Raw genomic sequence first — 26,619 nt, 5'->3', positions numbered from 1 at the left:
AAATGAAATTAGATACCTTAGCTTACTTCAGGGTATTATTTTCCTTAGAATGGATTTCAGGGATAGAAGTGGGCCCCTTCGACACACCATTGGCTAAGATTACTATTAATTGCTTATTGGACCTATGGCCTCGCACATTATTTTAATTACATTCTTGATATTAAGGAGGTTTAGATGCATGATTCTTTATTATAGATTTCTACTTGGGAGATGATATTAGTTTCGGTTGAGTTTGGTGATTTATGATATTATGACCGGTTTGATTCCGAAACTATTCTTGATATGAGTTTTGAATTATGTTCGGGATTGAGGTATTGATTATGATGGTTATGGAGGCCGGTTTGAGGTCGGTGTTTTACAATATTGAAGATTCTATAGCTATGATTTGAGATATGGTCAATTAGTATAATTACAATTATTACTTCTCTTTGGTTTCACCATCTGATCCTCGCGTTGGATTATTTACTTTATTGCACCTTCTGGATTATGTGTCTAGTTATACAATAATAATTGTCTTTTCATTAATGTTATCATTCAATTTATTTATTTACAGTATTTGGAGTATTATTTCAAGCTTTCCCCCTTACCTTGACTTAGCTTATTTCTTTCATATTTTACTATATTTATGTTATTATTTAGCTTAGTCCGACGATGATGTTTACTGAGTAGTCATGGATTTGGTACCCATACTATATTTCTATACCTTTTTGATGAATATTTGAGTACTAGTTTTTGTTGTTGATGCTGAGATTTCTGCTGGTCAGATTTCGAAGACAGGGTTTGCTCTTGAAGCTGGAGTTAACCTTTTCTCATTCTTTTGTTTTTGCTAATCTTTCCATTTTTAGATTGTTATATATTGAAATGATAGTAATTGTATTCTTTTGGATTAGCTTCTCTTGAACTTGCTTTACTAGGTCATGGCATGTTGATATTTCTCTTTATTTATCTTCCATTATTTTATTATCTTATGATTTATGGCTTGTAATTTCATTACTTACACTTTTTCGAAATTTATGCCATTTTCCACCAATTTGCCCATTACTTATGGTTTAGGGATATAATTTGGCTTATCTACAAGTGGGTTAAAAGTAGGTGCTATCATGACTCGAAAATCTGGTCGTGACAAATTGGTATTAGACAGCTAGGTTCACCAGTATTGTTAGTACACGAGCAAGTGTCTAGTAGAGTCCCATGTATTAAAATTATGATGCTTGTTTATTATATTAGGAAGGCTATAGGGGTTTCCCAGGAGATCTTCAGTTCCTTCACTCATTTTGTGTTAATAGTCAAATTGGTTTCGAAAGATTTATTTGCTTTCAGTCTTTTGCTGATGGCTATGACAGGTGCTATTGCTATACGAGATTAACACCCCGAGTGTGTGACTAAGGATCCTACTAGAGTGCACGAATGATGTAGTGGTCGAGGACAACTGATAGATGCAATCCTAGTAAGAGACTAGGATAGGGATCCTTCACCAGACCCTATTTCTATTCCCACACTAATTATTCCTCTACCCCAGCAAATGGTGGTCCAGGCACCAGTCGAGGCATCACCATCATCAGTAATCAGGGATTTATTGGTTAAGCTCTTAGGTTTCATTGGTGGTGCACCATCTGATGGTGCTCAGTCTGCGAACTAGAGTGGTACTGGCGTAGGAGCACAACCTATAGTTGTGGCTCTTATTGTTAAAGTTCCTCCAGTGTCCATAGTTACTCAACTAGTAGTCCCCCAACCTGCTATGTCTGATGAGGAGTAGAAGATGTTGGGTAGATTCTTGAGATTGACTCTAACTACATTTTTGGGCACCAGGCGAGGATGCTTATGAATTATTGGCTGCTTGTGAGGATAGGCTCCATAATTTAGGCCTAGTTTAGACTCGTGGTGTGGATTACACTATTTTTCTGTTAGATTTGTCAGCTTGACACTGGTGGAGAGATTATCTTTATTCAAGGCCAGCTGGATCTTCCCCTTTGACATGGACTTAGTTCTCCAAGGTCTTCATAAAGAAGAATATGCTTCATATCCTTAAGGACCGTTTGAGAGACCAGTTCTCAAGATTATAGTAGGCATCCATGACTGTTGTAGAGTGTAAGGCTCAATTTCATGAGTTGTCTAGGCATGATACATCTATTTTTTGATCGAGTATGAGTGTGTTTGGTATTTTATTTAATGATTAAGACTTCTTCTCCATATGGCTATGCAAAGTTTGGTTACCGCTGGTAGATCTTTTATTGAGATTTCTAATCATACTCATATTAAGAAGGAGATACATTGCGAGGACCAAGGGGGTAGCAATGAGAGGCCACGATATTAGGGTAGTTTCAGTGGAAGACGAAAAGACGCATAGTCCAGAGGTAGCGGTTCTAAGGGTGGGTACCCTCTGCATTAGCTTCATCAGCCACTGGGTCAATTTAATAGGCCCATTCATGCCACACTCAGATTACTGATGGGGGTCAGTCTAGCTACAATCATCATCATGGACAGAGTAGTGGTCAGCCTCTGAGTGGTTCATCTTATGGGTATTCCAGTCGTGTAACAACCGAAAAACCAAGGGCCATGATGGCACTCATCGTGGTGAATCTTGACGAGTAAGCTTATCGTCCAAACTGATACACAAAGGGGAAAAGTCAGAAATACCCCAAACGTAAGGCTTCTATGACCAAGATGAACCATGTAAGTATAATATTGGCGGAAAAAATATAACCAACAACCCAACCATAACTCCCAAAAACTAATGTCAATAGTATAAGAACGTATCTAGTACAACTCAAATCCAAAGGAAATACATAAGATGTTCAAATACAGGAGAAACTCTATCTATGAAATGAAAATAAAGACATAGTCTATAAGAAAGGTAGTAGAATACATTCTGATGCCTGAAGGTCAACCACTACCTTGAAAGCACAAAATATCACCCGAACCAATATGGCTAGGGCCCACTCAAACTAGGACCTACACCAAAAATATGCAGTAGGCATGAGTACGATCTATTTGTACTCAGTAGGTATCATAGGCTGACCGAGAAAAGTAGACAATAAAACGTAAAAAATACACATAAAGGGCATATTACCTGCAATCAAAAAATGTCCCACAATGGTAGCCTACACCGCTTTCACTAGCAACTCTACTATATATATATCACATATATTACAATAACAAGACAAGGCAGAGCACAAGCTTACATCATAATCCATACAAGTAGAAACAAGGAAAAAAAATATATATATATATATATATATATATATATACAAGAATGCCAAGTACAAATAATGAAAGATAGAGCAAAATGGCTTATGAAAAGTCAATATGGTAATTTAATAACAACATAAACACAATAAAGCAAGTACAATATATAAGATGGCAATAATGGATAATGATGACGCACGAGGTAGTCACACAACCTCTGTATACACCTATAAAGGAAAGCCTCTCAACGTGGGACCCGTCATAAACCTATATACAATACATATATATATACATATCCATATCCATATCTCCTCTCCTCCACATCCCTCGGGGAGGGTTTATAAGATAGCACATTTTTTGTCCTAACAAGGTATTGCCAATGTTTCCTAGATGTTGCCACAGTGGTACTATTTATTTCATGAATGAATATGATATGAGGATGAGATGCCCACAACCAATCATAATGAATATTTCCGCAATGAAACATAAGATGTACTTCCACAACCAACCATAATGATATGTTCCACAACCACATAAGCCAATATCCACTCATTATTTTCACCATCCATGAAATTTCACATGATTAGTATGCAAATAAAGTATGAATATAGCACAATACACCAATCATATCACAATAGGCATTTCAACAACACAATATAATTATTCACATGTATTTCAGGCTAGCAACATCATATAGGACCCCACAAGGTCACATGAATCATGTAATATCTCAAAACCAATAATTGTATCAAATATAGGCCCCCACACAGGCACACCGCATTAAGATAGTCAATTTCATGATTAGTTCCCATACCCTTAACATTTATTTGTATACGAATAAACTACCCAGCCCAGTCTAAAGAGTTAAGCTATAACCTACCTCGAAGTGTTAAACTAGTTTGCTACACTTCAGCCCACGTCCTTTCTTCTCACGGATGATCTTGAAATCAACTAAAGCGAAGAAATATAGATTATATGCATCAAAACAAAACCAATAATACTAATATTGTCTTCTTTTATTTTGGGGTCAAAACGGACCTCCAAAAGGTGTTTTTGAAAAGTAAGGGAAAAATCATAACTTTATTTCAAAAATGTGTTCCGCATACCTTTATAAATCTATAGCTGAAAACCTAAGTCAAAACAAGTCGAAAATGAGTTTCAAATCGAAGAAAAATCATTTTTTAAACTTTACCGGGTGAAACCTTTGAAATCCATTTTAAAATCAAGAATCAAAGTTGTTTTAAAGATGAAATTGAGGGAAAACAAGTAATTATAGGATTAGGAATATTATTCGAGTAAAAAGGAGTACAATTAGTGTTTAAAATAAACCCCTAAGGTATTGGGGATTTGAGAAATTAATCAAGAAATTCACTAAGGTAAGGGTGAATTCTAACCTCAAATTCATAAGAGAAGTAAGAAATAGATGTTAATTTAGCTTCCCAAGCACCCACAAGCTCCACTTTTAAGCTCTCACACTAATTTGGGGTTTTTGGCTCTCAAGAATGAGTGAGAAATGGCCAATTAGCAACCTAAGGGGTCTATTTATACCCATACCAGGTTCTCAGATGATGCAATCACAACATGTAGACCACAATCGCACTAGCTAGTGTCAAAACTAGATGGTGCGATTGCAACACACCATTGTGCAATCGAAATACCTCCTTTGCACATTGAAGTGCGATCGCGAGCCTAGGGGGTGAGATTACAGGGATACTAGATGACAGCTGAAACTTTGGAAACTTTCAAAGTTTTTGCTAAGGCATTGGGATTCATTTGGAATCCGTTACACGAAACAAAATATGCAACAACACTAAATTCGATGCTCTGAACTCAATGGCGATATTAGATTTGCAAAAAGATTTGTTTTCATAAAGTTGACCTCAAAAATCCAAAATCACTATTTTCCAAATCGAGGGCCAAAATGAGATTTAAAAGCCATGAAACCAAATTAAATATGTTATCACCCTAAAATCAACATTCCAGATCTATTGGTGCTGCATTCAACCATCCATCGTATGGATCAAAAGATAACTACAAAAGTCTAATAAGGCTCTTGAAGCCCCCAAAAGCCACAAATCGCATAAATGGGACCAAAATACATCAAGAATCATGCCAATCAACCCCACATCCCAGAAAACCATAATTCAACAATGGGGAGGGGTAAATAGTCAAATCACACAAAAATACACATTCCACATATTTCATCAAATTTTAAGGTCATTACATCATCCACCACTAAAAATCTAGTTTGTCCTCAAACTAAGGCAAAGATATACCTAAATCAAAAAAGATTTGGGGATAAGAACTACATATATCAGACTAGACCTCCCAAGTAGCCTTATCTATAGGTCAATATCTCCAATGAACCTTATCGACAAGGATAACTGTAGAGTGCAACCGCCTAATATCCCTAGCAAAAATAGAGACTAACTCCTCAATAAAAGGCAACCGCTCATCTAACTAAACCAATTCCCAACGAATGAAATAAGACTCATTCCGAATATAACGGTGAAGCAAAGAAACATAAATAACTGGATGAACAGTCGATAAATCTATAGTCAAAGAAAATGCATATGCCATATCACTAATAGTCCGAAGGACCTCAAATGGATCTATATACAAGGGGCTAAGCTTGCCTCTCTTACCAAACGTCATCATACCCTTTACGTGATACTCGAAGAAGAATATAATCACCCACACCATATCTCAAAAAATGAAGTCTACGATCTGCATAGTACTTCTGCCTACTCTGAGCTACACGAAGTCTATCTAAATGATCTAGATCCTATCCAAAGACTCACGAAGAAAATTCATACCTCGAGGTCTAACCTCAGAAATATCAAACCAATATACTGAAGAGCAACAACGCCTACCATACAATGTCTGAAAAGGAGCCATATTGATACTGGAATGATAACTATTATTATTTGCAAGTTCTTCTAAAGCCAAAAATTGATCTCATTGGCCACCAAAATCCATCACACACCCACGGGAGCATATTTTCTAAATATTGGATAGTTCGCTTGGACTGACCATCAGTATATGGGTGAAACACTATTCTAAGATCAACTTGAGTGCCTAACTCATCCTAAAAAGTATTCCAAAAGTGCAAAGTGAACACAGAACCCTGATCTAAATTGATAGACACCAGTATACCATAAAATTGCACAATTTCGCAAATATAGATATAGGCTAACCTCTCCACACTGAAGGACACATGAACTAAAAAAATGCATAGACTTGATCAATTAATCTATGATGACCTAAACACTATCAGATCCATAGAAAGTGTGAGGCAACCCAATTAAAAAATCCATAGTATTCTATTTCCATTTCTAATTAGGAATGGGAAACCTCTGAAGCAAACCACCCGATCTTATATGCTCGGCTTTTACCAGTTGAAAACAAAGGCAATGAGATACTATGTACTCTATGTCCTTCCCCATATCCACTCACCAGTATTGCTACCTCAAATCACGGTATATCTTAGTCACATCAGAATAGATAGAATATCTGGAATAATGGGCCTCTTCCAAGATCAATCTAATCTGCTCGCCTACCATCAGCACATAAACACAGCCTCTAATCCATAAAACTCAATTTGAATCAAGTGAGAATTTCTTATCCTCACCACTCAACACTTTATATCAAATTAATATTAATCCTTCATCATTACAGATGAGCTTGAATCTACTCCAATAAAAAATATCTACCATCCACAAATGCCAAAACACTCCAGGTGTCAAAATATCAAGCCTAACCATTTGGTTAGCTAAAGACTAAATCTCTAAGGCTAAGGGCCTCTCCAAGGTTAAAAGATATGCCAAACTAACCATGCTAGTCGACTTTCATCTTAAGGTATCTGCAACCATATTACCCTTGCTCGGATGATAAAGAATAGTTACAATAATCCTTGAGCAACTCAAGGCAACAATGCTGCCTCATATTAAGATCTTGCTTGGTGAAGAAGTACTGAAGGCTATGATAATTTGATAAAGTCTCACAACAGATTCCATACAAGTAGTGACTCTATAATGAGTGGTGACTTTACCACTCATTTGCACCAAACATTTGTGCACACTACCATGCTTTATATAAGTAAAGGAGACATCATCATGATTTAAATGCACTAATAACTATATTTCGCATTTATATAGTTAAGGAGGTGAAAAGATATGGATTGGAGCTAAAAAGGGATCAAATAAAAGCAAAAAAGTACACTGAAACACCTGGAGAGTCACTAGCCTTAGTTACTATGATTGTGGGCCACAGACCATGGTCAAAGTCAGTCAATATGGTCAGCATAATGCAATCACGGAGTACAATTGCGGTCATGTAGCCACAATCGTGGTAAAACCTGTGCGGTCGCGGTCCAGCGAGAATGTTACCCAGGGCAGTTTTGTACAATTTCATAGACAAATCCCAAATCATATTTAGGAAAAACCCCTTTCTTCTTTGGGTATTTCTTACCTCATATATATTTTTGAATTGAAAGAAAGAAACCCTTATTGGGCAAGTGTGTAACTACTCTTGGAGGCTTAATTTATTTGTAATTTTGTGAAGAATGAATGTTTTGGATAATCCCCATGGTATATCTCTTTTTACTTTCTTCATGAGTAGCTAAGTAATTTATTCTTGGAATTATGTTGAACTAAAGTTTAACTGTGTGTGGGTGTTGTTGTGTTTGCATGATTTTTAATTGTTGAGTATGGATTCCACCATTGCCTGCGTTAATAAGTTGGAATGTGATGGGTGAAAACCGCAAATCTCCAAATGGGTTTGATGGGTGAAAACCCCATACTATAAAAATCTTCATCATCCTTGAAGGAGGGATGAAAGTGAACTTGAGGTAACCTATAACATCCTTGAAAGAGGGTTATAGGGGGACAAGGTAATGGTGGACAATTAAGTCCATGGTTTACTACCTTTTTTAATCTTAGAAATAAGTGTGATTAGAGTGTAAGATATGTCAAGAGCATCATCCTAGAAATAGGGATGCTTCATTGAAGTCGTGGGTGATTACGAATTCCACACTTTTTAGGTTCTCAAAAGAGCCAACAGGTGAAATCATTGTAGTTTTATTGAAAGATTGACTATAATGACTTTTGACCTAGCCTATCCTTTCATCAACAACTAAAATTCATGCTAAACCATCATTAACCAATATGTTTTACCTTTAGGTAGACATAATCCCAAGATCCTCCCTAATCTTGACTTTAAATCAAAAGTGTCATATTCATGCATTGGTAGTCAAAAATCCTTACAAACCAATCCCCCCATTTTATTCTACATGTCTTGCTTATTATCATTCTAGGTAACCTTTTAGTAATTAGAGCACCCATAAGACTTGAAATTTATAATTTGCTCATGGATTTGACCCTAACTCTAGTTCGGTTATTCACAACGACCGCCTCAACCCTTAATCATGGGAGTGAGTTTAGCGTTATCACTCCACAACCTCAAAGAAAAATCAATCGTGCACAGCTCCAAATCATAGGTAAGGTAATTCTTCTCATGGGCTTCAACTGATGAGATGCATAAGGAATCACCTTACCCTTCTGCATCAACATAACACCTAATCTAACACCTAAAGCATCACAATATATGGTAAAGACCACGCCCTCCTTAGGCAAGGTCAAGATAGGAGTTAAAGTCAACAAATCCTTGAGCTTTTTGATGATCCCTCATAAGAATCAGGCCACTAAAAGAAAATCTTCTTTTGCATCAACGTAGTCAAAAAAGCGGTAGATGGAAAACTCTTAATGAAATGCCGATAATAACCAGCCTAGCCAACAAAACTCTAAATATCTATGGGTGAAGTAGGTCTATCCCAATCACGAACCACTGGAATCTTGGCTGGATTAACCATAATACCCTCCTTAGTCACCACATGACCCAAGAAAGAAACAAAGTCTAACAAAAATTCACACTTGGAGAACTTGGCATATAATCTCTAATATTTCAATCTATGAAGCACAATTCATAAATGATCTTCATGCTGAGCCTCACTCTTGGAATAAACCAAGATATCATCTATAAATACAATAACAAAGGAGTCGAGATACGGTCGGAACACTCGGTTCATCAACTCTATGAATGCGGCATGGAAATTAGTCAACCCAAAAGACATGAACAAAAAATCACAATGACCATATTTAGTCTAAAAAGCTATCTTTGGAATATTTGAAGCTCTAATCCTTAACTAATGATAATCGAATCTTAAATCAATCTTCAAAAATACCACAACACCCTAAAGCTGGTCAAATAAATCTTTAGTACAAGGAAGAAGATACTTATTGTTAACCATCACCTTATTCAACTATTGATAATCAATACACATGTATAAACCCATCCTTCTTCTTCACAAACAAGACAGGTGCACCGCAAGGAGATATATTAAGTTGGATAAAAACCTTATCCAACAACTCTAGTAACTGATCTTTCAATTCCTTTAACTTGATTGGGATCATCCTATAAGGAGGAATAGAAAAAGGCTTGATGTCCGACTTAACATCAATAGCAAAATCAATATCATGATCCGGAGGCATACTTGGTAAATCAGTAGGTAATATGCACATGATCTCATGAACTACACAAACAGAATCCAAACAAGGAAGTGACACCGCACTATTATCACGAATATGAGCCAAATAAGCTAAACATCCCCTCTCAACTAATCTACCAGCCTAAACATAATATCTAATCCTCATAGGACCCGAATGAAGTACACCCTTCCAAGATATCCTGGCATCCCTGGAGAAGCTAAGGTCACGATCTTAGAATAACAATCTAAGATAGCATGATAAGGAACCATCCAATCCATACCCAAAATAACCTTGAAATTAACCATATCTAGCATAAGAAAATCTACCCAAGTCTCACGCCCATAGAAAGTCATAACACAAGATTGGTGCACCCGATCCACCACTAAGGAATCACCTACTAAGGTAGATACATGAATTGAAATAGCGAAAGGCTCACTAACAAAATCAAAATCGAAAGAAAAATATATAGACACATAGGAAAAAGTCAATTCGGGATCAAATATCACAAATGTAAATCTAAAATAAATGAGGTTGATATTTGGGATTACAGTATCTGAAGCTTCCACCTTTGTCCTAGCCAGTATAGCATAACACTAACTAAGACCACCAACTGACTGAGTAGCCCCATGACCACCACCGCATACTCCACTACCTCTACCTCTCATAGCTGAAATAGAAGTAGCTCTAAATACACGGTGAGATAGTCCTTGGGCACATGGGTAGTCTTATCACACACAAAGCAATCTCTATGGTTGACTTAATAGAAAATCTACAACTAGGCCCAGACGACCACCCTGAACTGCTCAAACAAAAGATCTAGCACCTAAACTCTGCAATACCACCTACACTGGTCTAACATGATTTCCATAAGAACCTCTAAAATCTCTATGATGGGTATTCTAACCTCTGAACAAACCAAAATGGTGTACCTTCTTAAATCCTTCCCGAGATGCTTGCAGAATTCCCTCGATCATCTTATCATGATCTACTATACTCTAAAAGGATGCTCCAAATTCAACCAGAGATAAAGACAACTAAAGGAAGACATCCAAACCCTTTATAAACTTCCAAATAATCTCAGACTTAGTGGAAATACTGGCATTAAAATATCTGGACAAGGTATGGAAATGTGCCTCATACACTTCTATAGTCATGGATCCCTCTCTAGGTGATCAAACTCATTATGCATCGATCTCTCAGACTGTAAGTCACAAACCTCTTCAAAAATACATCAACAAACTGATCCTATGACATCTCAGAAGCATCAAGAGGTCTATATCCCACAAGTGACCTCCACTAATCTCCAGTAGCATCTCTCAACTGATAAGTGAAATAAGCAACTCCATGCGACTCCAGCAAACCCAAATTATGCAACTTCACTCCATAATCAAATAGGAACTCATAAGTATTCTTGTCCACAACACCATCAAATCTAGGAGGACCCAAATGAGTAAATCTATCAAAACTTTTCTGATCCTTAGAAGACATAATAGCACTCATGGCAAGAGAATAGTGGACAGAGATCCTATCTATGGAGGTAACATAGATGAAGGCTGAAATCCTAATCCATAGATATTATACTAAGATATCGGTGTTTAAATATTAATAGGACTTGAGATTTGAGGAGTACCCAAAATAAAAACAAGTTCAACAGAAGAATCGACACTCAAAACTAGGGGAACACCCGACATAGCCAAAGGAGAATCCTCTAAGCGGGTCAGCAAACACACCACCCCCTAAAAAACTAGGGTAGACATACTTTAAGGAACTAGAACTAAACCTGCACCCCAAATATGCTCCACCTGAGGCTCAGGAGAGAGTCCCCTAACACTAATTCTAGATGGGGTTAATCTATGAGCCTATCTACTCCCTTGAGTTTGTCCACTTCTCAAGGATCGCCCTTAGGATGAAGGCTTTGCATCTCTACTTTGTGGGACCTATTCAACACTATCTGTTCAGAAAGAGTGAAACATAACTCAGAACACAAGGTTGAAAGAAATTTGTATGATAAGGAACAAAATAAAGAAAGTTTCTTAATGACATCCTGTAGCCTCTCAAAGATAGATACAAACATCTACATAACAATCTATGAAACTTTATTAGATATCCTATTCTTACACTATTGAGACCAATGAAACCTAGTGCTCTGATACCAATTTATCATGATCCAAAATCCAAGGGTCATGATTGCACTCATCATAGTGAATCTTGATGAGTAAGCCTATCACCTAAACTGATATACAAAGGAAAAAGATAGAAACACCCGCTAGTTAAGGCTTCTATGACCAAGATGAACCATATAAGTATGATAAGTGTAGAAAGAATATAATCAATGAAATAACCATAACTCCCAAAACCCAATGTCAATAGTATAAGAACATTTCTAGTACAACTCATATCCAAAGAAAATACATAAGATGTCCAAATATAGGAGAAACTCTATCTCTGGAATGAAAATCAAGACGTAGTCTATAAAAAAAGGTAGTAGAATACATCTAGATGCCTAAAGGTCAACCACTACCTTGAAATAACTAAATATCACTCAAATCAACCAAGCTGCGGTACACTCAAACTAGGACCTACACCAAAAAGGTGTAGTAGGCATGAGTACAATCCATTAGTATACCCAATAGGTATTATAAGTCCACTAAGCAAAATAGATAATAAAACATACAAAATACACATAAAAGGCATGTCACCTGCAACTAGAAAATGTCGTACAATGATAGCCTACACACCTTGCACTAATACTTCTACTTCATAAATATGTATCATGCATGTTAAAACAACACGACAAGGTAGAACACAAGTTTACATCATAATCCATAGAAGTAAAAATAAAGAAAAACACGTATATACAAGAATGCCAAGTACAAATAATGAAAGATAGAGCAAATAGGCATATGACAAGTCAATATGGTAATTCAATCATAACATAAAAGCAATAAAGCAAGTGTAATGTATAAGATGGCAATGATGATGATAATGATGACGCATGAGGTTGTCGCACAACCTTCGCATGCACCCACGGAGGCAAGCCACTGGATGTGGGACCCATGGGGGCTTCTCCAACCCATATACAAGCCAAATATATATCTATATCCATATCCATATCCTTCTCCAAAACATTCCTCGAGGAGGGTTTATAAGATATCACATTTTCTATCAAAAAAAGGTATTGCTAGTGTTTCCCAAATATTGCTACGGTGGTACCATTTGTTTCATGAATGAGTATGATATAAGGATGAGATGCTCACAACCAATCATAAGGAATTTTACATGACCAAACATAAGATATACTTCCACAACCAATATAATGATATATTCCACAACCACATGAGCTAATATCTACTCATTATTTCTGCGATCCATGAAATTTCACATGATTTATATGCCAATAAAGCATGTATATAACACAATACACCAATGGTACCACAATAGGAATTTTAAAAATATAATACAATTATTCATATGTATTTTAGGTTATCAACATCAGATAAGACTCTATACAGTCATATGTGTTATATAATATCTCAAAACCAATGATTGTATGAAAAATAGGCCCCCACACAGGAACAACACATTAATATATCCAATTTCATGATTAGTTCCCATCTTTTTAACATGCATATGTATATGAATTAACTACCCAGCCTAGTCTAAAGAATTAAGCTATAACCTACCTCAAAGGTCGAAACCGATCTGCTACATTTTAACCACAACCTTACTTCTCACAAAAGATCCAAAAATTAATTAAATCCAGGAAATATAAAATCTACGTGTCAAAAAAATCTAACGATACCTGTATTACCTACTTTTAGTTCTGGATCCAAATAGGTTTTCAAAAAAAAGGAAAAAATCATAACTTTATTTAAAAAATGTGTTCCCATACCTTTAGAAATCTACAGAAGAAAATCCAAGTCAAAATGAGGTTTAAATCGAAGAAAAATTAGTTTATAAACTTTATCAGGTGAAACCTTTGAAATCTATTTTAAAATCAAGAATCGAAGTTGTTTTTAAAGATGAAATCAAGAAAAAAAATAATAAATTATAGGATTAGGAACATATTCAAGTGAAAAGGAGTAAAATTGTAGTTTAAAATCAAGCTATAAGGCTTTGGGATTCTGAGAAATTAATCAAAAAATTCCCTAAGATAAGAGTGAATTCTAACCTCAAATCTATAAGAAAATTAAGAAATAGATGTTAATATAGCTTCCCAAGAATCCACAAGCTCTAATTTTAAGCTCTCACACTATTTTAGTGTTTTTGGATCTCAAGAATGAGCGAGAAATAGCCAATTCATGAACTATGGGGTCTATTTATACCCATTCCAGGTTCTCAAATATTGCAATTGCAACATGCAGACCACAATCGCACTATCTGGTGTCAAAATAGATGGTGCAATCACAACACATACTTGTGCAATTGAAATACCCCCTTTGCACACTGAGGTGCATTCCGAGCCTAGGGGTGCGATTGTAGAAGCACTAGATGATAGCTAAAACTTTAGAAACTTTCTAATTTTCTACCAAGGCCTCAGGATTTATTCAGAATCTAATATATGCAAATGAACTACTCAACCACACAAAATTTTCCTCTTTGAAATCAATAGCAATATCAAATTTTTAAAAAGATATCATTTTCACAAAGTTGATCCCTAAAATTTAAAATTATAATTTTCCAAATTGAGGGTAAAAATGAGATTTATGATCCTCAAAACCACACAAAATATGTTACCACTCTAAAATTAACGTTCCTGATAGGCTGGCATAGTTTGTTCATCCATTCATCCCATAGATCAAAAGATAACCACAGAAGTCTATAATAAATCTCTCAAAGCCTTCAAAAGCCACAATATTGCATAAATGGTACTAAAATACATTGGGAACCAGGCTAATCAACCTCACAAACCAAAAATAGCATAATTCAACTATGGGGACTGCTAAAATAGTCAAATAACACAAAAGCACTTATTTCACGTATGTGATTAAATTTTCAGGTCGTATAAGTTGAGATGGTTATTCTGCGTCAACCAGATCTTCTTATTTTAATACAACGTCTAGGTATTTTTATAATTATGGGGACTTTTTATATTTATCTATAAAGTGTCCTAAGCATGGAGCAATGGTTCTTGCAATATAGAGTGTTCCACCAATTAGGACAGTGTCACCTCTAGCTAGAGGTAGTATGCAAGGTTATTGAGATGGCCTTTGGAGTGCTCAAGAAATTCATTGGGAACATAGTATTGGAGATCAATCAGGCTCCCAAAAAAGTGTCAAGCAAGGTTAGTTGTATGTCATACCTTGTAGACCCGAGGTAAAGTGTTTAGATATTGTTATTATAGGTATGATTTTAGTGTGCCATCATCCAACTTTTGCTTTATTTGATTTAGTATCTACTTATTATTATGTATCTAATTATTATGTTATCATGGGATTCTTTATTTGTGTCATTATGAGTATATACTTTCGTGGGTGATTCTTTAATAGTGGATTAGGTTTATAGATTATTTGTTGTGACTGTTTGAGAGTTTGATACTCAGGTTGATATATTATGCAAGGTATGGTGGATTTTGATGTGATTCTAGGTATGGACTTGTTATCCCTCTTTCATGTGGTCTTAAATTTTTTACCAAGACCATTACCTTAGCTATGCCTATCATACCCCCAGTTGTATGGTAGGGATCTATTAGTTGCAAGGTGATGGGTATTATCGCTTATATTTGGGCTAGGACACTTATATTAAGGGGTTGAAAATCTTATCTCTCTTATATTCGTGATGTTAGTATAGAGAGTCCCTCACTTGACTCTGTTCTTATAGTCTGTAATTTTTTTGATATTTTTTCTACCTATCTACCTATTCTTCCTCATAAGGATGATATTGGGTTTATTATTTATCTTGAGTCAAGAACCCATATTTCTATGGCACCTCCCTGTATAGCTCCTACCAATCATAAAGATCTAAATTCTAAACTTTAGGATCTTAAGGGTAAGGGTTTCATTAGAATAGATGTGTCTTTCTCATGAATAAGAAGTATGGTTCCTAGGGTTTCATTAGACTAGGTGTGTCTTCTTTATGAATAATAAGTATGGTTCCTTGTATATTTGTATCGACTACAATCATCTTATAAGGTGACAATGAAGAATAGGTATCTCATACCTCAGATTGATGATTTATTTGACCATCTTTAAAGAGAAGTAGTGTTCTCTAAGATTAAATTGATGTCCAATTACCATTAGTTAAGGAATAGGGCTTAGGAAATCCCAAAGACAACCTTCAAAACTCGTTATGGTCATTATGAGTTCCTGGTGATATCTTTTAGGTTGAATGATGCCCCAACTATACTTATGGATTTGATAAACCACGTGTTCATGTCATATTTGGATTCCTTTGTGATAATGTTCATCGGCGGTATTTTTCTATATTTAAGGAGTATGTAGGAGCATATCCATAATTTTAGAATTGTTCTCCAAACTTTGTGAGATCATAGGCTTTTTTCTAAGTGATCAAAGTGCAAGTTCTGGCTCAAGCTAGCGATATTCCTAGGACATATGGTATCTAAGAATGGGGTTATGGTGGACTCAGTGAAGATTAAGGCTTCTCGGTATGGGACTAAGTCTACATCTCCATCTGAGGTTTGCAACATCATTAGTTTGGTAGGTTATTACAAGAATTTCATTGAGGCTTTTTCTACTATTATAGCTTAATAATCATATTTACTTGGAATGAGGTTTTTTAAGAGGTCTATGAAGTATGAGTCTTTTTTTGGAATCTGAAGGAATTTTTGACTTCAACTCCTATATTGTCTCTTTCTAGTGAGGATGAAGAATTCACCATATATTGTGATACTTCTAGTATTATTTTGGGTTGTGCATTAATGAATCAGGTTAGAGTTATTGCTTATTCATCGAGGCAACTAAAGGTGTATAAATGAAATTACCCCAACTATGACTTGAAGTTGCCAGCAATAGTTTTCATGCTTATGATTTGGAGGCATTATTTATATGGTATGTATGTTAAGATCTACAGTGATCATCATAGTCTTCAGTATCTTATGACCAAAAGAGAGCTTAATTCTAGGCAGCATAGAAGGATGGAGTTGCTAAGGATTATAACATGCCTATTTTATATTATCCGAGCAAGGCGAACATGGTAGCCGATGACTTGAGATGGAAGGTGGTTAGTATGGTCAGTCTGGCTGCTATTTCAATTTCTTAGAGGTCGTTGGCATAGGATATCTATTCCTTAGCCAACTTCATGGTGTGACTTAATATTTCTAACCTCAATTCTTTCTAGTGTTAAGGCAAAGTCTACCTTACTTGTGTAGTTTTGGAGTTATCAGTTAGAGGACATGAGACTTTATATCATCTGTGATTAGGTTTTGAGTGGTGATTATAGGAAGCTACCATAGATTTGTAGGGTATTCTAGCATTTGATGGCCGCATTTATATTCCAAGGGTCGGAAACTTGATTCGGTCGACATTACATGAGGCTACAACTCTATATATTCTATTGACCCTGGTACAACTAAGATACATAGAGATTTAAGGCAACACGATTGGTGGAGTGGAATAAAGAGAGATATGGCCAATTTTGTAGCTTGTTGCCTATGTTGTCAGTAGGTGAAGGCCGAGCACTAGAGGCCTGGTGGTCTGATTCGTAGATTGCCTATTGTCGAGTAGAAGTGGGAGTGGATCATCATGGATTTTATTAGTGGTTTGAATCACATCTCCCAAAGCTCTGATGGTATTTCGCTCATTGTAGATTAGTTTGAACAAATCAACATATTTTATTCTTATTCAGATGTCCTTCAGTGCCAAGAGGTTAGCCGTTATCTATGTTCGTGAGATAGTTTTCCTACACAGAGTGCCTATATCCATCATTTTAGACCAGGGCGTAGTGTTCACTTTTATCTTTTAGAGAGCTTTTTAGGAGGAGTTGGGTACTTGGGTGGATCTTAGCATCACTTTTCATCCTCAGACTAACAGGCAGATAGATTGGACTATTTAGGTTCTTGGAGATATGCTCCAATCTTATATTATGGATTTTAGAGGTTAGTGGGAGAAACACTTAGTATTGGAAAGGTTTGCATATAATAATAAATACTATTCATATATTGAGATGGAATCATTTTAGGAATTATATAGTAGACGTTATTGATCTTTGATTGGATGGTTCAATAGCTCCAAGATGAGACCCTGTGGTACTTACTTGCTTCAGGAGTCGTTTGATAGAGTTAGGGTGATTCAGGATAGACTGAGGGTAGCTCAGAGTAGGCAGAAGGCTTGCAAATCATAGACTTTTTGCCTTGTAATTTGCAGTAGGTGACAGGGTATTCCTATGAGTATCACCCATAAAGGGTGTGATGAGGTTCAAGAGGAAAGGTAAGCTCAGCCCTGGATGTATTGGACCTTTTAAGATCATTCACACAGTTTGACAGATGCCATATGAGTTAGCCTTACCCAAAGATTTTGTGGCTATTCATCCAGTTTTCCATGTTTATATGTTGCGGCGATACATTCCCGATGAGTCTTATGTCCTATGATGGAACTCGATTTAGTTGGATGAGAGTTTGACGTTCATGGAAGAGCCGATGTTCATGTGATTCAGGAATGTTAGAAGGTTGTGCTCTAGAGAGATTCTAGTAGTTAAGGTTCAGTGGACACCGTTCAGCGGAGGAGACTACTTATGAGATCAAGAACGAGATGCAATCCTATGTATCTGAGTAGTGCGCTAGTTGAGACTTGGAATAATCCCAAGTGTCTACCGATCCCTCGGGATTAATCCAGAACATCAATTTAAAATAATTTCATACTAAGATGCTTTGTTAATCCATTAAGGTTTTGACAACTCTAGTTTTAGGGTTAGCTGCTCATGATTGTAATAAGAAACATAGATTCTAAAGATGAAAGCATAACGATGAACTTATGAAGAATAAGAATGAAAACCCAAAATCTCAAATTAATTGTAAACCCTAAAAAACTAAGAACAATAATTCCAAGATCAATAATGTATCTCTGAACTCAAAGTAATGTAAATAGTGTATAAAGTGCGTTAACTAATAATAAAACATCCAAAGGGTATATTTAGATACATCTGAAAGCCTATCCTAATCAATATAGGAAACTTAAGTCAGTACCAACCTATGAGGCAACCTAGGGGTCGTAGGTTGTACCTACTGGTCGCAAGTAGGCTCATGGAGATCAGAGAAATCTTCCTTCTATAGAACTTCTACCTATGAAGCAACCTATGAGTCATAGGTTGTAGCTACGCCTCATAGGTTGGCTCTTGAGGAGAAAAAATTGATCAAACAACTTCAGAACTTTAGAACATCATCCTACGTAGCCACCTGTAGCTCATAGGTACTACCCACAAGTCATAGGTTAACTCATGGGTATCCTTGATAGCAACTCTTCATTCCTTCTTCTTGTTCTTTGCTCCAAACTTTGTATTCCTTTAAAATAAACACAAAAGCACATAACATCTAACAAGAGTGCCTAAGTACTTGCACAGTTTCCTTGTTTTAAGCATCGGAAGTTCCATGAAACCATGAAACACCAACACCCTCAACTTAGAAAAATTGCATGTCCTCAGGCAACTAACACAAAACTAAACAAACACAATGCTTGATTAAACGAAACCTAAGGTACCTAGGGCAGTCAACTTATTTTAGCTCAAATTTCACAGCCCCTCATATTCCCAACTTTCAAAACCACTATATGTGTCTGTGTATCAAACCAATATGATGCAAAAGGAATTAAGTAATGGAATTATAGTAGGAAAAAACAACCAAGCACATATACAATTGACACTATCCAGACAAATAAGCAGTTAATAACATAACCAATGTACCCTCACAATAAGAAAGACCAACTCTCATAGTATAATATTGTATGTCTATGTAGGGACTACATTAAAGCACTCACACTCTTAAAGAAGTTCAAACAATTTGCATAAAATATCATAGGCTTGCCCTTATTTTTTATATCTAAGTTTTTCAGACAGTTGAACTGGGATCACTGGAGGACTTTTCTAGGCTTGTAATGTAGGCTAGGGGGTGGTATGGTACATATGGGACATAGTGACTTACCCTCTTTGATACTACACTTACATTATTGTCTCCACTACTTAATAATGCTTTTTTTTTTCTCCCCCTTTCTTCTTTATTGCTTATTCGAATTGGGCGTGCTTTCCTCCAGTGTTTGCATTTATTTTTTTTATTTTTCTTTCACCCTTCTCTTTTTATCTTCTTCTTTTTTTTTACACCTATCTACCACACCAAATCCTACTATCTTTTCTTTTATTCAACACCTTTCTTTATATCTATTTTCAACTATGCACCCTTGTAATATCCACCCTTAAATTAAGCAATTTACTTGAGTTGAGATACACAGTGTCCAAGGAGGGACCAGGGCAAAAACCAGTTCATTGCAATTAAATGGGAAGGTGAAAAGGTTAAAACAAGAAAATAGGTCAATTTAGGCTTAAATTAGGGATCAAGAGGTACTTATACTTATTTGGTGGTCTTTTAGGCTAGGAGTGGACTTATTATAAAATGACCTATGATCATGTCCCAACCAAATACCATACAACCTAGGTAAGACTAAACGGGAAAGTTCTGGACTAATACACAAAGCGAACTAGGTAAATACCTCAAAACATGCTACAAAGTTACATTATCAACTACTACCTATCCAGTTCATGCAATACTAAGCTCTGATTATTTTTTCCTAGTACTAATGCCATAACGGTATTCAATAATGGTCGCACACATGTTCATAAATATTTCTCAAAAATTTTTGGACGGGTATCATATTTTTCAAACAATTAAAAACACAAAACATTTTAACTGCACATAGGTTCTTTATTATTCCATCTAATTAAACAAATAACACATAACACTTATTCCAAACACAAAACAATACCTAAACATGGTGTCTCTACTATTATAACACACCTCCGGGAAAAAAGACACGACAACAAAAACCTTGGGTGGTTGGTACACCACCACCCAACTTTGAGTTTTTGAGGTTTCCCCAGTACACACTAGAAACTAAAGAACATATGGGTATAGGGATATACTTGGGACGTTCTAGGCTTTGAATGAGGAATCGCCCAGCTGGGCCATCATGTGGTACATAATGCTGATCACTCAAAGAAGGTGGTCGTGCTTGACTAGAAGAGGCACCAAATGCAAGTTGGGCATGCCTCTGCTGGTCAATTCCTAAATAAATGATAGACTCTGTGGTGGCCCTCTTTCGAGCCCTCTGAAACTCATCTAAACTGTCACTCTGCTCCTCATACTCTCATCTTCTCTTAGACTCAACAGTCTGGGCGTTATCTTCCTCAGAGAACAAATCAAATATGAATGGTGGTGTAGTGGTTAATAGCTACATCAATGAAGTTATAACCAAAGCGATGCCAAGAACGTGGCTCTCAGCTAAAGTGCACACCTTTAATCTTAAAAAAGCCACCTCCTCGTACAGACCTGATAAGTCAGGCACCTAAGCCTTGAAAATTTGGTCTTCCATCTAGGCCTCAAAGCTAGCAATACGCATATGAATCTTTTTAGTAAACTTTTTTAAAGCGAACATCATCCTAGCCTCCATTCACTCCTCAGATTCCTCTAATGCAGTTTGCTCCTATTTTTGGATTTGACCAAATATCTTAGCCAACTTAGTATCGATATATGTCTATCACACACTTAAATCCTACTTTTAATCCCCAACTATTTTAAGAAACCCTATGGTACTGTAACCATACATAGAATTGGTGAACAAGGAGGCAACGTAGAAGTAGAAACTAAAGCTGAAGTGCCTGTAGCACCATCATTGTTTGTCGTATGATAAGGCTCTACCTATTGTCTACTTGTATCAACATTGCCACCCAATATTAGCCTATCAACATGCTCAACCAACATAAAAGGTCTCTCAAAGAGGGACGCACCTGAAGATGTAGAAGGTTGTACCTTATAAAGTAGAATAAGGTTGACATTATATCAAATAAACCCAATATCAGTTGTGTGGGTAGCCTCAGGCTTATGATCAACCTATGGTAGCACCGATACTCCTATCCTATCATAAATTATTTGTATCAAGCAGGGGAAAGAAATAGTAGTAAACTCATAGAAATCTCTCTTGTAAATCTCATCTCTGATCCACCTAAAAAAATTTATGTCATAGCCAACCATTAGGATTGCAACCAATACAACCCGATCCCATGTGAGCATATTATTTGCAGATATCATACTAAATTAGTGCTTCACAATGATCCACCAAAACTTTGTTGTGAAGAGAAATGAGGTCTTCTTTATCTCTACTTTCTCTACAACCCAAGGGTCCTCAATACTAATCTCATCAATCTGCTAATCTACCCATCTCGCTAATTCTCTCCTTTGCTCACTCTAGTAAGAATCTTCCATAGTCCTCCTATTCCTCATAATCCTCCATCTATAGTCAAACTCTACTGCAGTAGCTAGTCAAAAAAATGCGATCCAAACAAAAATCTACTAATGGTCTCCTCAGATATATCAAATCTAACACCTCTGACCAGTGTATGATTTAGTGGAGGTTGGTCCTATGCTTTATTCCTAGATGGTGTGATCAAATACACAAATATAGTGTAGGACACATAAAACTCTTAGACAACCTTGGGGTAGTAAAATCCTGAAGGCTCTCCTATCTATCAAAGCCCATATCTATCAACAGTGACCTTCAGGTATGGAACACCTACCAATATAGTAAACCCAATACGAGGCTCCTCCACTATACTTCTCTAACGTTTGCCCTAATCTGTCATATCAATGTCCCTATCATAGATACCCTACATATCTTTCATACACCATCTCTAAATGGCCTGAGCAATATGTATGGAGGAGATGTATGTGGACTTCTTAAAGGATAAAGATAAAGAATAAGCATCTCAGGTAATATGTAATGTCTTTGCACCTTTATCTGACTGGGATTCATCTGTATCATGATCACTGGTACCTGAGGTGGACTCTTCCTTCTCCTCAAACTGTGGGATAGATGAATCCTCATTACCTAGTATTAAAATGGTATATGTATCACCTTTATTATACTAGGGAGGGATAAGAGAGTGTGATGGTGTTGTCTGGGCTGACTTTATCCTAGATCTAGTTTGGATAAAATGAGCTGAGGGAGCATTGGGTCTAGACTGAGGTATTGGTGCTTCAGGCTGAGAGCCTAGCTGAATAGTAGAACTAGTCACTGCTTGTCTTTGATTCTGGTCCCTAGTCTAGCACAGAGCTAAGGGTGCACTATCAATGGGATAATTCTTCATGGATCCACTCCATTTGGGAGTCTCGTCTCTCAATCTAGACTGCACGCCCTTCTTTGGTGTATCTTTGGGTTCCATAGTACATGTCAAGAGAATTGTCAGTACTTTATTTACATTAATGGTACAAGAAAAGAAAAGAAAATTAAGATTCCCAGTCAGGGCCTACCTACGACCTAACCTACTGGTTATAGATTGTACTTACAGTTTGTAGTTTGGCTCGTAGGTACCAGACGAAGCCTCTTAAATTTAGGGCTTCAAATTTGATTCCTACAGGGCCAACCCATGACTCATAGGTTTAAACTATAGGTTATAAGTCGGTCTCGTAGGTTCACCCTCAATTTCTTCCCTAGTTCCACCCCCAAATCAGATCATACTTCCCTTATTTCAATTTGATTTTATGCAATTCAACTTTAATTAACAATAACCAATTTAGTTCTACCCTTTTGGGTTCCAAGTAATGCAAGGGTTTTGAAGTTAAGCAAGTACTATACTATTTTTATTGATTATGTAGATTTTACCAATCACAATCTATTTAGTAATTAAATTTGTAACATGAAAAAACTGACCTCGAGTGAAGAATTAGAGATGAAGAACAAGGCAATCGATTTAGCCCCAAATTCTAAGTGTGGTATGCGTAGGGATATGATATTATGGAGTAGGGTTTTATTTTTTGAATGTTAAATAGGAGAGGAAGAGTTTTAATTTGAGTGGGAGTTTGTAATTTATGGAGTAATGGCTTAATGGATTGGGTTTAGGGTTTAAACTGGATGGGTGACCCAATCCAGGTTGGGTTATAAAGGCCTAGTGACTTAAAAATTAAATACCAGCCCAATCACTACCTACAACCCAACTTAGGGGTTGTAGGTTATACCAGACAAAGCGTTTAAAATTTTTAGGCTTTAGGTTTGATTAGTATGGGCCAACACATAACTCATTGGTTAAACTTACAAGTTGTAGGTCGGTATCCTAGGTTGAAGTTCAGAGACCAAAATTTTTCTTTTGATTCCCATGACTCAACTTACATATCGTGGGTTGGACTTATGACTCGTGGGTGATTCATAGGTCCACTTACCTAGACTTGTCTAAACTTTTGCAATTTTTACCATTCTCAAAGTACTTCTTTATGCTTCCTTTCCTACAAAACAAAAAAGTGAACATTAAAACCTTAGGTTGCCTCCCAAGTAGTACTTAACGTAACGTCGTGGTATGATGTGGATGTGTTGAATACTCAGACTTCACCAACAAGCCCATGCATTACCTCCCATGCAGTATCTGATTTAATGTCAAACATGACTAAGCTCTCTTGGCTACTCAGACATCACAAAGACTTAAATTCTCACACACTTTCAACCCTTCCATTCTTTCTACGTAATTCTTAATACGATGTCCGTTCACCTTGAAAGGGGCATTCCCACTTATTGTAACTCAATCACACCATGTGGAAATACTCTTACCACGGTGAATGGTGATGATATCTAAAAAACACCTCATCTTAAATGATGATACAGTCACTATCAAAATATAGTACCCAATAAAGGTTAGGGTTGAATCCCAAAGGAACACGTGTAATCATGAATCTCAGAAGTTGTAGTCAACGAGCAAAACAAGAAAAGTAAATGAGGGGTTTTGATGTAGTAATCTTAAACAAGTAACTATATTAATGTTGGTTTTAATAAGTCGTAAGTGAACACTAGGATTGTGTTCCCCCTAGCTTCTTAACTCCGTAGGCTTATCGTGCTTTTTTGAATCAACCCGATACTTTTCCATGAAGAATCGATAACTTATGTACCTTCTACAGTTTTTTTGATGAGCAAAAGGATTTCACCCTTTACCTTTTGAGTCTCAGGATGTCTCCTTACTAACCCTTATCTTGATCACAGTAAACTGTTACCTTTTAAGTCTCTAGTTATTAGATGAAATCTAACCATCTGATGTAGATAAAACATAGAAAAGTGGATCGATAATTAAACTCCAAATTACTGCTGTCTTTATCTTTTCCTAGTCATTACTTCTCTTTTAGATTACATAGCAATATCTAGTTAGGATCCTAACATATGCACCCATTAAGAAAACTATTATAATGAAAATAAAGTAATGCATGCATGGGTATTGGTTCCGAATAGCAACAACAATACTTTCCCTACTTCGTCAATTCTCTGGGGTTTCCACAACCTTAGATATGGGTTTTAGATGCTCCTGGTTGTTAATAACATTTATAATCAAAAGCATAGATGAAATCACAATGATAAGAAGTATGAAAACCCACAACCGCGACTGAATTAATGAACAAAAGTCAATCCAAGAGAATCCTAAGATCAAAATTGAATCTTGGAATCAAAATATGTTTATGAGTATCAAAAGTGCATAACTCCTACTAAAAACACATAAAGGGTATTTATAGTACATTAGTAAACCCTAAAACTAAAGCCAGGATGAAATAGTAGAAAACAGGGTCAGTGGCTACAAGTGGTCAGTACCTGCGCTCTGACCCTAGGCGTAGATGGTACCTGCAGTCATGACCCTGGGCGCAGGTAGCGGATGAAAAAATTCTGCAAGTTTAGCTCTCTAGATTTTGGATTTCTAGCACTTTTTTCCTACTTGTAGTATGTAGGTCCTACATGCGGCCCGTAGGTTGACGTACTAAGTGCTAGGAGTCATCTTTTCAGCTCTTCTTAGATTCTCAAACATGCTTTGACCACAATCAAGCCAGAGAGTATCCCAAATATCCATAATTTCTGTAAAAAGTAGCCAAAAACCTTTTTTTCATCTTTTTCACGAACTTAGCATCCAAAACGTGATTTCCTACAAAACATACCCAAAACACATCATATCTAACAAAATAACCTCATAAACCTGCATATTTTCCTTGTTTTAAGCATCAAAATTGCTATATTTCTATAGCACATCAATACCATAAACTTAGAATGTTTGTATGTCCTCAGTCAACAAAATATAACAAAAACAAAAACAACTCTTTACTAGGAGAATTAAGTTATTCAAGGTAGTCAGTCAACACTTAATTCTCAAATTACAACATCTGCCTCCTATCTTACTTTTCAAAACCAACTGTGTATGAACATGAAGCACAACAATGTGACACGATGGGATCAAGGTATGACAAATACATTAATAACAGACAACCACTAATATATATAAGTTACACTACCCAAAACAAGCAAATAGCTAGTAATATGACTCAAGTGCCCTCATAACAAGGATGTCCCACTCAGTTATATGAAATAGTGCATGTCAATACAGGTACGGTCAAGAGAGACTCACACTCAAAAGAGAAGTTCCAATCAATGCATATCAAATACCATAGACTTGCCCTTATTTTCATTACCTTATTATTCAGATATTCAAGTTAGGATCACTATAGGACTTTTATCGGCTTGTAATGTTGGCTTGGGGGATAGTATGGTACATATGGACATATCAAGTGAGTAAGCCTCCTTGGAACTACACTATCCTTGGGGTCTCACTCACTAGCCAATTTTCTTTTTTTCCACCCTTATTTCTCCCCTTTTATTCTTTATTGCACATTCAGTTTAGTGTGGTCTTTTATTCTTTCTTTTTCTCTTTTTCACAT

This window comes from Capsicum annuum, chromosome 9, assembly GCF_002878395.1.
Source record: "Capsicum annuum cultivar UCD-10X-F1 chromosome 9, UCD10Xv1.1, whole genome shotgun sequence".
NCBI lineage: Eukaryota > Viridiplantae > Streptophyta > Magnoliopsida > Solanales > Solanaceae > Capsicum > Capsicum annuum.
This window is presented reverse-complemented; position numbering follows the sequence as displayed.